This window comes from Myotis myotis, unplaced genomic scaffold, assembly GCF_014108235.1.
Source record: "Myotis myotis isolate mMyoMyo1 unplaced genomic scaffold, mMyoMyo1.p scaffold_m19_p_1, whole genome shotgun sequence".
In the NCBI taxonomy this organism is placed as follows: Eukaryota; Metazoa; Chordata; class Mammalia; order Chiroptera; family Vespertilionidae; genus Myotis; species Myotis myotis.
The window spans coordinates 100,418,861-100,424,860 of record NW_023416313.1 but is presented as its reverse complement, the minus strand read 5'-3'; the positions used below and the strand labels follow the sequence as shown (position 1 = coordinate 100,424,860).

At 49.3% G+C, this 6,000-nt stretch overlaps 1 pseudogene; it reads right to left on the bottom strand.

Moving 5' to 3' along the window:
* Positions 1-3,415: 3,415 nt before the first annotated feature.
* LOC118658284 lies at positions 3,416-4,375 on the bottom strand (annotated as a pseudogene).
* Positions 4,376-6,000: the final 1,625 nt, after the last annotated feature.

Sequence of the window (6,000 nt, the reverse complement as noted above, 5' to 3'; positions counted from 1 at the left end):
TTTATAAACCTTGGGAACAGGAACTCCGTGGGACTCTTTTCCCCTCCCCACGTGGGAGTTTGTACTGTGAGATTCTTTCCCCTTCCCCACGTGGGAGTCTGCACTTGTTCTTCAATATGTTTCCACTTTTGCTATACAAAACAAAACACTTCTTTGTGATCAAAGTAGTCATAATTACAGTGCTTCACTAATGTCAAAATCTCACATTGCCTAAGATGCAAAGTGTTTGCTTGAAATCCTGAGAGCATAGAAAGAAATCAAATTTGCTACAATCACATGGCAGAAAACAACGTACTGCACACTAATAAAGCCTGGCCCTACAGGAGCCCTACACTCTGAATATTATACTGTGCTTGATATATGAACAAAAAACAAATGGTAAATTGTTACAGGTAACCAAAGACTCAAGGGGGCAGGGAAAGTGTGGAAATAGGTTACATTCAAAGAAGGAACACTTGGAAAGCTAAGTTCTCAACAGCAATTATGGGAGCCAAAAGGCAGCAGCATGACATCTTCCATGTGATCAAAGACAATAGCTACCAACCGAGAATTCTCTATGCAGTGAAACTAGGGCCAGAGTAGAAAAAACACAAACATTTTAAACAGAGATTCATTACCTGGCAGTTCTCACTGATGAAAATTCCAGAGGTTGGACACTACCAACAAAAGAAAAATTGGCCCATATGGAAGTTCTGAGATGTAAGAAGAAAACAGAGGAAGGAAAGAGTGAAATATGTAGGTAAATTTAAATAAACACTGACTCATCAGGAGGAGCTGTACACATGTCTAGTGTTTCTATTTCTTATTTTATTTTTTCTAAAATAAAGAACATTTATTATCACAAGTTACATAAAAACACAGATAGCCTTTACAAAAATGGTTTTTGATAGAAAAATATTTGAACCCATGTGATATTTGTAGGAATACCACAGTATTATGTATCTCCAGCTAAAGCTTCAAAGAAACTATGTTCCTCATAATCAAAATATTCAATATCTACCACAACTATCTTTGGAGAAGAGCTCATACATAGTATTTTCTGAACAAACCAAAGCATTTACTCATTAAGTTGCATCGCTTGCCTGATGGTCACCATTCATGTGTTGAGCACAATGACCCGCCGCTGTGATAACTGCCGGCTGCCTTCAGGGAAAGTCTTAGCAAATCATGTAGTCTCCCTCACTTCACAGAGGCCCTTTAGTTAGATCATTGTAACCACAAAGATTTAAAAAGAAAAGTTAATGATTCTCCTCACATTTTTTCCTCTGCAGAGAATATGACTTCTGGTAATTGGGATGGAGGAGGGAGTGTTAGGCACCACTGAATGGAGTGAAAACTCACTGACAAAGGCACTGGGGCCAAGCACTGGCTCCGTGAGTGCTGAGACCAGGCCCGGTGCTCCCTGGGGCTTAGCCTGGTGGGTCACTTGGGTGGATCAACACTGAAATGAGTTTCAGCTGTCACTGTACCCGCTGTCTTATACTGTGAGCAGGTGTGACAGATGACTGTCATTTGAGAGCACTGATGGTTTCTTTTCTTTGACAGACTCCATGACAATTCAGAAGGTGAAAGGGCTGCTGTCCCCCCTTCTCAAAGTCCCTGTGTCAGACCTGCTGCTGGCCTATGAAAGCCCCACAGCGATGGCAGGCCGCTAAACTGAGTCTCCATGGCTGATTCTCAATGGAGACCAGACAGCTGATTTAGGGGCAGGTGCACGTAATATGATTTGTCAGATCTGTCTTAATCACTCCAACCCTTTCTTCTAATTTTAGATGCTGGGCACACAGACTGAACTAGAAATGATCAACAGTCATTACAGTTTTATTCTGTGGAAAATGGAGCTTGTCTGTTAGTGTGATGGTGACAGCCAACTAATACAACTCAGAGACTAGATCAGGGGTAGGCAAACTTTTTGACTTGAGGGCCACAATGGGTTCTTAAACTGGACCGGAGGGCCGGAACAAAAGCATGGATGGAGTGTTTGTGTGAACTAATATAAATTCAAAGTAAACATCATTACATAAAAGGGTACGGTCTTTTTTTTTCTTTTCAGTTTTATTCATTTCAAATGGGCTGGATCCGGCCCGTGGGCCGTAGTTTGCCTACGGCTGGACTAGACGGTTATTGTGACCAGGGTCACTGCAAAGTGATGATTTATTGGAGCAATTCTACTCTCAAAAAGAGAGGGGTTGTACTTTTCTTTAGGAAAGAGACCATGTCTAGGCAACAATAAAGGCTTTGTACCTACTAATGATTTTCTGACTTTATTTCATATTGATAGTCCATGATTGCATTTCATTATGTAACGGTTTCAATATTAAATAGGACCTAGCTAGTCTAATAAAACCTGAGCACAGTTCATGTCTGTCATAATATCAGTTTTAATGGAATTCTCTCTTGATACTACTAGTTTAAAAGGTTATTAAAGTGATTTGGTTGGTGCATTAGGGAAATGTCCCTTAAACTTAGAGCACACCCTCCACTATGTACAATAGACATGCTACCATCGCTCTCCTCAATTGCAGTTTTCAGAGAACTTACAAAAGTTAATTACATGCTTTCCCCTACAGTTACACCTAATCTGAACAAATATTCTTCTATCAAAGATTCCCAGTTCTGATAGAAATTCACTCATATTAGGTAAAGTTTAGGCAGTGGCAGCAAAATTCTTTCAAAATGTCAACTGTTTAGACTATCCGTCCCTCTGGCACTAAAACCCTGGGAGTATTTGATTGTACTTATAGTCACAAAAATTTAGCATTTTCAGTAGGAGTACTAAACTGTGACTTCCAGGATTTATGTGAAATGGCAAAAGAAAACGTGCATTAGTCCATTAATAAAAAATGAACTTTAAAACCAACGTCCAGAACTGAGGATTAAATGGGTCCTTTCAAGTCTAAGTTTCCCACTTCACTCAGAGCCACAGAAAGTGATCTTACTTCCAGAAACCTCAAGCTTTGGGATAAGTGACTACTGCTCAGAAGCGAACACGGGACCACACAGCATTTCTGTGAGTTGTTTTTCAGCCCATACAATTGTCCCAACTGTGCGACTGGAAGCTATTGTGCAATCCAGGCTGAAAGTCCAACTCTCAGTCACTCAAGATTTCTGAACAAGCCAATGTAACCAAAAATGATAGGTAATGAATTCCAACTAGAAACGATGCATCGGGATTTAAAAATATTCTTTCTTTTATGAGCTGTTTGGTATTTTTCAAATATTTCAATATATAAATAAAATGTTTGTTATGCTGAAGCATCAGGGTTGATTTTTAAAAAGGAAACTTGATGCAAACATGAAGCGACACACCGTAGGCCCAGGAGAGCCGGCCTGGAGCTGCTGAGGGAGCAGGTCATCAAGCCCTACGGCTCTCCTCAGGGTGACTCCCACCCTTGGCCCTCCCTTACAGTCACCCTCATCTGGCCTCACACTGACAAGGGCCCCTGCCATTCCCTGAGTCCCCACAGGTCCGTGAGCTCCTGTGGACACGGAGGGGGGGACAGCATCCTTGTTTCACACGTCTTCTCTCACAACCACAGGCTGTCCTGGAACCTTTTAGGTCCGATGGCTGCCATCCTTATTCCCAGCTGACTCTTCACCCTGGTGCGTCTTTAGCCCCCGCCCTGCTGGCCAGCCAGTGGATGATGTCCCTGGAGACCCCCCCCACCGCCACCCACCCACATGCAAAGGCTGGTGAGCAGGGCTGGGGTCCTCCATTCAGCCTGGAGTTTCCCCACCAAATATTTGGGCCCTTCAGGGTTCTGTGCTGATTCTATGACCCACGGCTTCTAGGTCCAGGGAACAGCCGTCCTCTGTCTTCAGACACAAATCAAAGCTGGTGTCTCCACGGTGTTTACTAGTATAGAGGCTCCACAGCTCTGCAGGGACGTTCCGATGAGTGTGGGCGACACCCGTGGAGACAGTGTCCTGGTGGAGGCGGCTCTCCTCCTCAGGGAGCACCTTCTGGAGGGGACCCCTCAGGGGATCAGCATGTCTCCCAGGGGAGGAAGGCTTTGTGAGACTCCTTCCCGCATCCATCTGGACCTGCCTGCCAAGCCCTGCACCTCCTGCGGCCACGCCCTCCACCCCTTGGGGCTCTGAGGACCCGTCCTGGTCCCGCCTTGCGCGGTGGGTCTCTGGCCACGAGGTCTTGGCTCCCACCTGAGGGGCCTTCAGAGCTCCCTGCTGAGACGGCCTGTTCACCTGCGCACCCAGCTCAGGACTAAAGCAGTGAGGAAGAGGCCGCCCCCTGCCCTGCCAGGGACAGAGGGACGGGGATGGTCCTGGGACGCCCAAAGGGCTGACCCCTTCCACCCCGCCTGGCACTCACGATGGGGTGGAGACCCCACAGCTCCCGCTGACGACTGGGTCCTCGGAGAAGCCTGCTGGAGGGTCCGCAGGAAACAGAAGCCTCACTGTCCTGATTCAAACTGGGTCTGAGATGTGGAGCAACTGCAGGGTAGGTCCCTGGTCCTCCAAGGGCACCTGGCAGCCAGGAGCTGACTTTGAACTTCAGGCCCCAGGGCCTTAGTGCGGCTGCAGTACTGAAAGTCTCCACCAGGCGCTTCCCATCCCATTCCCAAGTTCATGGCTATTGCGGGCTGACAGCACTTAAGGACCACATCACAGTGACTAGATTCCCCTGAGGAAATGGGGCCCATGGATCTGCGGGGAGCAGGGGAGGAGGGCGAAGGGCAGCTGCAGCCAGAGGTGCAGCACCGCCAGGAGCAGCAAGGGCCCAGCAGCACCAGCCCTTGTGGTGTTGGCCGCAAAGAGCCCCACCCGGAAGCCCCATCGCGCGCTGGGCCCTCCCTTTTCAGTTCCTGTGGAGGGCAGGGGCTGCTCCAGGGGCGCCCACTGCTGTCCAGGGGCCTTGCGGTTCCGGCCTGCACCTGGGCTCCTCAGAAGCAGTGGCGGCAGCTGCGGAGGCCCCCTCGCTGGCCATGTCTAGTGTTATCCTATCTAATAAAAGAGAAACATGGTAATTGGCATATGACCGCTACCCTTCCCATTGGCTAATCAGGGCAATATGCAAATTAACTGCCAGCCAAGATGGCAAGGGCAGCCAGGCAGCTTGAAACTAACATGAGGCTTGCTTGCTTCAGTGACGGAGGACTCCAACGTTCCCCGCCTGCCGCTGCAGGCCTCTGAGCTGCAACTCTAAGCAACTATGTAACAAACATAGAAGCTAAACAAAACCCCAGAAACCTGCTTTAGTCCGCCGGCTTCAGCCAGCAGGATCTCAACATTGTAAGCAAAGGTCAGAAACCTACTTTCAGCAGCAGAGGCCTAAGAGCTGGAGCCAAGCCTCAAAGCTAAAGCTGGCCCAGAATAAAAAAGAAAAAGAAAAAAAGGAGTGGTTGGGAGCTTCAGTCACCCCCAGCCTGAAAACAGCCCTCAGCCCCTCACCCAGACTGGCCAGGCACCCCAGTGGGGACCCCCACCCTGAAAAGTGTGTGACCAGCTGCAAATAGCCATCATCCCCTCATGCAGGCTGGCCAGGCACCCCAGTGGGGACCCCCACCTTGATACAGGACACCCTTCAGGGCAAACCAGCCGGCACCCACCCGTGCACTAGGCCTCTACCCTATATAGTAAAAGGGTAATATGCCTCCCAGCACCGGGATCACTGGAGCCACGAGGCCTCCCGGCACCAGGATCAGTGTGACAGGGGGCAGCGCCCAAACCCCCTGATCGCCCTGCGGCTCTGTGTGTAACAGGGGGCGGGGCCACAACCTCGTATCCACCCTGCTCTGTTCATGACAGGGGAAGGCGACCCAACCCCCTGATAAGCCCTGCTCTGTGCCTGATGGGGGGAGCTCCCCAACCCCCTGATCGCCCTGTGGCTCTGTGTGTGACAGGGTGCGGCGCCCCAACCCCCTGATTGGCCCTGCTCTGTGCGTGACAGGGGGTGGCGTCGCAACCTCCCCATCGACCCTGCTCTGTGCATGACAGGGGGTGGCGCCCCAACTCCCAAATCGGCCCTGCTCTGAGCCCGAC